Consider the following 10,213-nt stretch of genomic DNA (forward strand, 5'->3'; position numbering starts at 1 on the left):
GACATAAGGTTCTTTAGAAGCACAAGTTTATAGTAAGTTTATTATGAGCTCATTATAAGTTCTAACACTTATCTAGGAGTTATGTAGGTGATTTATAACACTGTTTTCACTGACTTAGGATAAAGATTATCCTTAAGGTTTTTACTTAATTTGGTACTTAAAACTCTAAGTTAACATTTATAAAGTGGGTTTTCACTGAACTCATAATATATTAATCAGACACTTTTATGACAACTTAGCTAGAGACAGAAAACAACCTTGGGGGCCTGGGAAACATTACTAAAAGCTTCTTTTGAGTTTTCTTTAGAAACAAGCACTGCAGGATAAGAGAAAAGTAACGAAGACACCTGGACAACAAAGGCGATTACAGAGCTCTGAAGGACATAAAGCCCCAGAAGGAAGACTACTGCTAAACTTTCTGGAGACAGTTCAAGGACTGTAATTTGGGACTTTGGACTAAAACTATCATCTTTGTCCTTATGAATAAGACTCATTATCTGAATGTTTACAGGGTTCTTGGCTTGTTTATTGCTAAGACCACTAGATGGTGGTAACTTGTAGAGGATATGTACGTGAAGGAATTTTCTGTCTTGCCCCTTTACAAATGGTATAAAAGCTTTCCCTTAGCTAACATTAAATTGTCATCTGTTCAGGAAGCAGGTGTCCGAGTATAATGTTTTCATCTTTCGCCTATCTTTCTCTCCTTCAGGAAATCTCACGACCCTTGCGGGGTAGGACCCCCGCAGAAATGTGTTGCTATGTCCAATTTGCTAGAATCTTATTGAGGATTTTTTTTATCTGTATTCTGAAGGGATATTGGCCTGTAGTTCTCTTTTTTTTTGTTGTTGGATCTCTACATGGTTTGGGTATCAGTGTGATGTTAGCTTTGTAAAATGTTTTGGGGAGAATTCCATCTTTTTCAATTGTCTGGTATACTTTCAATAGGATTGGTATCAGCTCCTCCTTGTACATTTTTTAGAATTCTGCTGGAAAGCCATCCAGTCCAGGCCTTTTTTTGTGGGTAGTTTTTCTATGACGGAGTTGATTTCCTGGGTTGTTCTTGGTCTATTTAGTGTCTCAGTGTCTTCTTGTTTCAACCTTGGGAGGTTGTGTGATGTTAGAAATTCCTCCATTTCATTTAGGTTATCAAGTTTGTGTACAGTTTGTATACAGTATCAAGTTTGTATACAGGTGTGCCTAGTAATCTCTGATCTTCCATATTTCTTCAGGGTCAGTTGTGATTTGATCTTTATATTTCTGATTGTGTTTATTTGGGCTTTTTCTCTCCTTTTCTTGGTCATTCTGGCTAGGGGTCCATCAGTCTTGTTAATTCTTTCAAAGAAACAGCATTTTGTTTTGTTGATGTTTTCTCTGATATTTTTGTCATCTATGTCCTATATTTGGGCTTTTACTTTGGTGATCTGGATTCTTCTGCTAAAGTTAAGGTTTTAGTGGTCTGTCTTTTCACCTCCCTTAAGTGATTTGTTAGTCTGTTAACTTGTGATATTTCCATTTTTTTTTTTTTTTGATGTGTGTCCACAAAGATATAAATTCCCCTCTTAGAACTGTGTTCATGAAATCCCAGAGGTTTTGGTAAGATGCTTCTTCATTTTCATTTGTTTCCAGGAATCTTTTAATTTCTGTTTTGATTTCAGTGTTGACTCAGGAGTTGTTCAGTATCATGCTGTTTAGTGTACATGTCTTTATGGATTTGGGGGAATTTTGTTGGTGTTGATATTTATTTTTATTCCACTGTGGTCTGAGAAGGTGCATGGCAATATTTAACCTTATGGAGCTTGTTGATGCTTATTTATGGTCAAGGATGTGGTTGATATTGGAGTATGTTCCATATGGTGGTGAGTAGAATGTATAGTCTGTGGTTTGGGGGTGAATATTCTGTAGATATATATTAAGTCCATTTGGTCGAGCATCAAGTTGACGTTCCAGATCTCTTTGTTGATTTTTTACCTCAATCATCTACCTAGGGTTGTTAGTAGGGGTATCCTCACTATCCTCATCATGAGGTTCTTATAAAGTTTTTTGTTTGTTTGTTTGTTTGTTTGTTTTCTTTTAGCTTTGGGGTTGTTGTAAGTGTGTGTTTTCAAGTCTGCTGTTGTGATACATTCTCTCTTGATCCTGTGTTCTGCTGTTCTCTTGAGAAGTGCATGGTCATTCTTTTTTTCTTTCTTCTGTGTTTAATACACAAAAGAAAGAAAAAAAAATACACAGAAAAAGCATCTTTTTGAGCATCTCCTGTAGAACTAGTCTGGAACCTGCATGATCTCTTAGGGATTGAATGTCTGGTAATATTTTAATTTTCCATCACTGGTGAAGCTGAGCTTGACTGGGTAGGAAATTCTTGGCTGAAATTTTTTATCTTTGAGGACTTTGAATACTGGACCCCAGTCCCTTCTAGCTTGTAGTGTTTCTGCTGATAAGTCTGCCACTATTCTGATTGGTTTTCCCCAGCCGGTAGTTTGACTTTTCTCTCTTACTGCCTTTAGGATTTTTTCTTTTGTGCCTACCTTGTGTAGGTGAATTACTATGTGTCTAGGGGTTGGTTTTCTTATTTGATATCTTGTAGGGGTTCTTTGTATCTCTTATGTTTGGCTGGTCACATCTCTGGTGAGATGAAGAACGTTTTCTTGGATAACCTCCTGGAATACTTGCTCCAAGGTGTTTTTCATTTCCCTTTCTTATTCTGGAATATCAATCAGGCATAGGCTCAACTTCTTGATATAATTGCACATCTCTTGAAGGCTTTGTTCTTTTTTTCTGAGTTCTGTTTCTTTGTTTTTTACAGATTGGGTTAATTCCATGTTCTGGTCTTCAAGTTCTGAGGTTCTTTCTTCTGCTTTATTAATTCTGCTTTCCATTCTTGTCATCTTATTATTTATTTCCTGAATGAATTTTTTATTGCCAAAGTCTCTGTTACAAGTTCTTTCAGTGTTATAATTTGTCTTTCTTGAGTCTTATTTACTTTTTCCATTCATTCTCTAGTCTCTGGTTTATTTTGGGGCCAGTTATTGGTGACTTCCTTTGTTTGGGTTCTGAGGGCTGATTTTTAAGGCTTAGTCTCTTGTTACACTGGAAATTACCTGTGATCTTCCAATGGTTTTTTCCTCATTTGTGACAAATTTCCTTCTTTTCTCCTTAGTTCCATTATTTAGTGGCAATGGGATAGACTTTCACTTCTGATATTTTCTCAGCCCTCTATTCTTCCCTGATCAGGGCTCTTGATTTGTTCTATTTTGAAACAAGACTGTGAATGAGAAGCTTTGCTGTCTCTTGTAGTTTTGAGAGTCAAATAAAGTGGAGAATGGAGAGCCAGGATTCAGACACTACTTGCAAATCACAATGTTCACGAATTGTGATATGAGTTTCCTGAGACCCATTCCCCATCACTACTCTATATGACAATGCAATGGGTATGTGTGGGTACCCCTGAGTCCAAGATACAGAAACTGTAATGAGGAGAGCAAAGAAGAGTAGAATGAAATAAATGGACAAAAATTTAAAGAATAAAAAATGAGAAAAAAACAGAACATTGAAAGCAGAAAACAAAGCAAAAACAATTGAACACAGACACACACACACACACACACACACACACACACACGCACACACACAAACCAAAACAAACTGGAATAACAACAAAGCAAAACAAAACAAAAAGAAGCAACAACAAAAACCAGGAAAACCACACACACAAACCCAGCACAAAATGAATGGAAAAGAAAAAATAGGAATTCAGATTGAACCCTCACACATATATTCACACACACATTAAACTAACAAAAAAGAAGACCAAAGGAGCAAAAACAAACCAACAACAACAAAAACTGAAAGATGAACTCTCAATCATTCACATACACACTTAATGGAAAATAAAAACAAAAGAAGAAAGAGAAAAAAAGGAGGGGACGCAGATTGTAACCTCACATGCACGTTTATGCACAAAGGAAAAATATTTAAAAATTAGAAAAACTAACAAAAAATTTTTTTAAAGCTGTCCTCTTGTGGCAGGTTCTGTAATTGTTCCTCTCATCTGCTTTTCTGTTGTCTCCTGCAATGCTTTGCACTCATTCACTTTCTCCCCAGTGTTCGGACCAGGGAAGGAGAATGAGTCTCCCCTCCCACTCTCATATGGTCAGGGAGATCCCCTCCAGTGGGGAGGTGCAGGATTGTCTCTTCCCCATGTACTGGTGGGGGGGTGTCCCAGCCAGGCCTATCCTGGAGTGGAGTCCTCCCCTATTGTGACTGACATCCAGGCTTCACCTGGGTTCATCCCTCTCAGTCATACCCCAGCCATGGGGGTCTGATGTTCAGAGGATTACTGAGGAGGAGGGAGTTGATTCAACTCCAGAGTCACCAATGTTCTCTTTGGCCACACCCTTTATCCCACAGCTGAATCAGGGCAGAGGGTGGGTTGCCTGAGACTCAGCACTCAGTCTATCCTGCCAAAGTTTGTGCTTTCAGGTTATTCCCTCTGGGTTATGATCAGCTCCTGAGTAGCTGATCTGCCAGTCACAAAGATCAGTTCTGTTGCTCCATGGCGAGCAAGCCAGAGTACTTGCCTTCCCTGTTTTCAAGATGGTGGCACGGTGCCTTTTTCATCTTCTCTAGTGGGGCTTAGCCTCTGGGCTCTCTCTGCAGCCTTTGCTGCTAATGTCCTACCAGGTGTTGCAGTGGTGAGGCAGAGCCTAGAGCCAGCATATTCTCCCCATAACTTCTTCCTAGGAAGACTTTTGCCAGTTAAAAAAAGTAGTGCTTGGCTTCTGTGACCTGGGAAGCACTACGGAGCAAGAAGAGTAGATGTAGCACCAGCTGTTTCACCAGGAGAGCCCTGGTCACTTGCTCATGAGCCCTCATTTAGTCAGTCTCTCCCAGCATCTTCTTCCCAGGAAGGGTTTTGTTGATTTTAAAAAAAGGACTCTCAGCTTCTGCATCCTGAGAATCACTAGGGTCCAAGCTGAGCAGCTGTGGCACCAACCACTTCACCAGGAAAACCTTGGCTACTTGGTCCTATGACTTTTTTGAATATAAAAAACCCTATGACTTTTTTGAATATAAAAAAAAGTTATTTTTTATTTTTTGAGTCAGGGTCTCACTCTGTTGACCAGGCTGGAATGCAGTAGCGTGATCATGGCTCACTGAAGGCTTGACTTCTTGGTCTCAGGCAATCCTTCCACCACAGCCTCCTGAGTAGCTGGGACTATAGGCACATGCCGCCATACCCAGCTAATTTTTTTATTTTTATTTTTTTGTACAGACAAGGTCTCACTATGGTGCCAAGGCTTGTCTTGAACTCCTGGACTCAAGCAATCCTTTGTCTTTGACCTCCCAAAGTGCTAGGATTGCAGATTTAAGCCACTGTGCCTGGCCTACTTTTTTAATATAAAAACTTTAGACATCAACTCAGGTAGAGCAAATCATACAATATGTCTCTATTACTCAGATTCAATAATGCGTTTGACTGTCTCTTTACCCTAATTTAGAGATAATGAAATTGTAGCTTAGAGAGATGAAAAAGTGGAAGCAGAAAAATTAAAAGTTGCAGTGTCCTTTATTAATTTACCTATGAAATATTTATTGAGAGTCTCCCATGCTTTAGGAACCATGACAGGTACAGCAGATACAATAATCAAGTAGACCTGCTTTCTGTCCTCAGAATGATTACTATCTACTGGGAAGATAGTCACACAAGAAATAATCACAAAAATACATATGTGGTCACATTTTAAAATAATGCTATGGAGATAAGGAATGCAGTGAGAGATTAGCTTGCGGGCAGAAAGACCAGGGGAAGCTTCCCTTATGAAGTATTGCTTTATCTCAGGGCCAGTGAATGCTTTGTTCAGACTGAAAACAAGAAAAACAACATTGGAAACAGAAGTTGCTAAATGCACAATTGTTATGCTGCAGGAAGGAGCTTGGTGTACTGACAGAACTGAAATTATGATGAAGTGCCAGAATGCAAGGTAGACAGAAACCGCTCATTTCAGTTTTTGTTTGTTTTATTCTTTATATAGATCTTTTCTGCACCCATTTTTACCTTCCGTGACCACTAACTTCCTCACACTCAGAGAAAGCTGCTCATCTATCAGTTTCTTATTTTGTCTTATGTCCCAAGTCCAGTGGGTATTGCAAAAGGGTCTCTTCCCAAAAGGTCTCTTCCTCCAGCAAGTTATTTAAGTTGAAGCAAGAGTTTATTCAACAACCACTTGAGGGCTTAGAAAAGGTTGTTTGTGAAGTATTACATACTTTTCTGATTTATATTAAGGTATTCAATGCCCTTACACTAGAATACTTTGCTATTTTCTTTAAAAGTATTTTATGATTGTGTCCATTTCCAGTTATGAATTATACTTTGGTTAAAGAATCTCCTAATAAGTTTCACTGCCAAGGACTAAATTAGACAAGATGTATTTTAAACTACTAACCAATAACATGCCAATAAGCTCTTTGTGCCCAGTGAGATTAATAGCTGGGACAGCTTTGTAAAAGAAAGACCTCTTTACCGTTCAGAAGTGGCAGGAAAATCATGTTGTTCAGCAAGACTGGCCTATCCACTTGCGACTCAGAAATGATCATCAGAAGTGATACTGAAGTCAAGCTTTCTTTCTCCAGCTGTTGATAATTCAGTTCCTTGTTTCTTGCCCTTCCTGGTGAGGAACTTGGATTTTTCTGCTCTGTCTTTTCTTCTCCACAGCAGGGAAGTCGAAGGAAAGGAAGAAATTGTCGAGAGAAAGGGAATTTCAGGGTGACATTCTCCAGAACGACTGAACAATTATGCCATCCTGTCAAAACACATTTTGAGCCGTTAAATAAATGTCAATTAGACATTTTTCTATAAATATTTTTGCTTCATGAAAAAATTTCTCCTTTAAAAAAATGTTTCTTTAATACAAATTATATGAAAAAGCTCCAGCTTTGTCCTAGCCGAACTCACAGGTAAAGGAATGTTCCAGATCTCAGACTTGAAAAAATACAGAAACAGCTTATTTCTAAGGGTGCAAGTCAATAGGAGGACCTATTGGGAAAACTCAGTAACAAAAAAGTTGATGTGAAGTGTGAATCAGGAGTTTCTCTGCAAAGTAAACCTTTGTCCTTTGTCCATTAAAAAAAAAAAAGGACTTAGTCCTTTCAGATGTTCTAAGGATTTCTCCATGACTGCTCATCATTGGGGAACAGACTGAATCTCTAGGTAAGTGAGAGTTGCAGTATGGTTTCAGACTCCAGAAGATAAGTATTTCCTTGTCATGGATTGCCAACACTTCATGCTATAGCTTATGTTCTGCTTGGAGTGCTCAGTTCTATTTCTCTTATCTAGTCTTTTCTCTGTTTCTTATAAAAACTGTCCAGTTTTACCTGTGTTTCTCTCTGGATGTTTGGCACTTAATCCCCATCTCATCATCATATATCATTGTAGTGGATGTTGTGGCTTAGTGGAAAGAATGTTGGACTAGGAATCACATTTAAAAGACATGATGATGTAAGAATAACTGATAATTATTGTGTATTTGCTCTGTGTTGGGACTATTTCATGCTTTATATGGAAGGTTGAGAATAACTGAAGTGCTAATTGAGTAACAAATTATGAAGGTAGAGCTATATGGTAAATATTTGTTTGATAACAGAGTAAAATAGCAAATGGAGTTGTCTATGATGTATATGGGATCATTTGTATGCTTTATGCTTAGGCCTAAATGTGAGAGGGTATTTCAGATAAATGTTTCTATTTTTACGAATCAAACTAAGCACTCAATAGAGTATAACCTATCATTATTATTGCTACTACTTTTTCAAGCTTGGTATACACACACACACACACACACACACACACACACACACACACACACACTTCAGAACCAGTATATTTACTGTTGTAGATATTTAACTGAACTGAATTATGCCCTTCATTTAGGAGTTGCTAGGGAACATGTATTATACAATAGGGTGAAATAGGAAGCGGGAAGAAAGGAAGCATAACTTTATGAGACTGTGAGTCCAAGATTTTCAAAAGGGCAGAGTGATTTTCTCATTTATGTTTCTTTTAGAGTCATAAGATTTTTTTCTCTTCCATTTTCATTATTGATTCTGTGCATAAATGAAGCACATTATTGACAGGAAGTTCCCCTTATGTTCCAATGTAAACTCTCTCATTCAATTAAACCTACACACAGAAAATTAATTTAGGATTCATAAGCAAGTGATATAGGTGTTTGTGGTAGGCCATATTTTAACAGGTAGCATACCTCCAATTTTTTTGTTTATTTTTGATAAATTAGTTTGTATTTGACTTTCTGAGTATTGAATTCTTGGCAAGAATCAAGTAAGGTTGTTACAAGTCCAATACGTGGAGTTCTAGAATTCAGGACTTTAGTAAAAATCCAATAAAGGTTTTTAAAAAAGAAGTAAATAATTTTCTTCAAAGACAAGGGGGGAAAAAGCTATATACTTTTGAAATACCATGAATTTACACATGATTATGAGCATAGATTGGCAGTGATAGCTGATGGGCTGGGGCAGAGCCAGGCATTGCACAGCTTTTTAGGGGGCACACGTGGTGACCAACATGGGCCATGCACACTGGAGTCGTTCCTCTTGGGGTGTTGATCTGATATAAATATTAAATTCCATTTTAGTATTCCCTTAACCAAGAGTAACTATGAGAATGATCTTTATTTTTGGCTTGATTGAATTCCTCCTTTTTGTCTTGCCCCAATTCAGCTAACTTTTTTCTATAATTCATCATATTTTGTTCTTTTTTTTTTTTTGAGTTGGAGTCTCACTCTGTCGCCCAGACTGGAGTGCAGTGGCCGCTCCCAGCCACCGCAGCCTCGACCTTGCTGGGCTCCGGGGATCCTTCCTCCTCAGCCTTCCAAGTAGCCGGAATTACAGGCATGCGCTACCACGCCTGGCTGATTTTTTGACTTATTGTAGAGATGAGGTCTCGCTGCCCAGGCGGGTCTTGAACCCGCAGGCTCAGGCAATTCACTCACCTCAGCCTCCCAAAGGCGCAGGATTACAGGCTGAGCCACCGAGCCCGGCCCATATTTTGTTCTTATACCACATCCGTCTGTGTTCTAATGCTTCTTTGTATTAAAATAAAATTATTTTCTTAAATTTTGTATCTAATATATGTAATTATATATATATTTGCAAATAATATATATTTACAGTCTTCCTTCAGTATCTGTGGGGGATTGGTTCCAGGATTCCTAAAGATACCAAAATATGTGAATGATCCAGCCCCTGATATAAAATGGCAAATATCTGCTTGTATCCTACGCACATCCTCCCATCATTTTAAATCACCTCTAGATTACTTATGATACCTAGTACAATGTAAATGCTATGTAGATAGTTGTTATATTGTATTCTATTTTAATTATCTTCTTCTGTTGTATTACTATTTTTTAATATCTTCCATCTTTTGTTGGTTGAATTGATGGATGTGGAACCTGTGAATATGGAGGCCCACTGTGCATGTGTGTATATGGGACATTGTAAAAAAATATTTACTTATTAAAAATTCTCACACATTCAAACTTCAGTCACCCTCAGAATATTCTCTGTTTTATGCAATATACCTATTGAGACACTTTTCCCACTGCTCAAAACAGTTTTTGAACTCTTCAATTTTGGTACCTTTTAGTGCTTATACTATTTTTTTGTTTGTTTCACCTCTTTCACATGGGCAAAACATTTTCCTTTGAGGACTTTTTTCATCCAGGGAAACAAAAAAACAAATTGCTCAGGGTGAGGTCAGGTGAATAGCGGGGAGGGGTATGGGGTCATGCAGCTTTTGGTGAAAAACTGTTGAACATTCAGCAAGGTGTGCGCAGGTGCGTTGTCATGGTGGAAGAACCAGTCACATGTTTGCCATAATTTGGGACGTTTCTTCCACAAATCATGATGCAACCTTCTCAAAACTTCCAGATAAATATTTTAGTTGTTCTTCCAGATCAAGGGAAGAACAAATTCCAAGTGCACTACAAGGGACCCACCTTCCAAAATATAATTTCAGGTTTTTTGGGGTCCCCTCATATATAAATAAATAGATACACACACACACACACACACACACACACACACACACACACACACACACACACACATATATATATCTCCATAATATTCAAAATCCACAGTAAATGCTAAGGTGTGTGTGTGTCTGTGTGTGTGTGTGTGTGTGTGTGTGTGTGTG

Source organism: Carlito syrichta, unplaced genomic scaffold, assembly GCF_000164805.1.
Source record: "Carlito syrichta isolate Samal-C Ts95f unplaced genomic scaffold, Tarsius_syrichta-2.0.1 Scaffold311628, whole genome shotgun sequence".
NCBI classification, from domain to species: domain Eukaryota; kingdom Metazoa; phylum Chordata; class Mammalia; order Primates; family Tarsiidae; genus Carlito; species Carlito syrichta.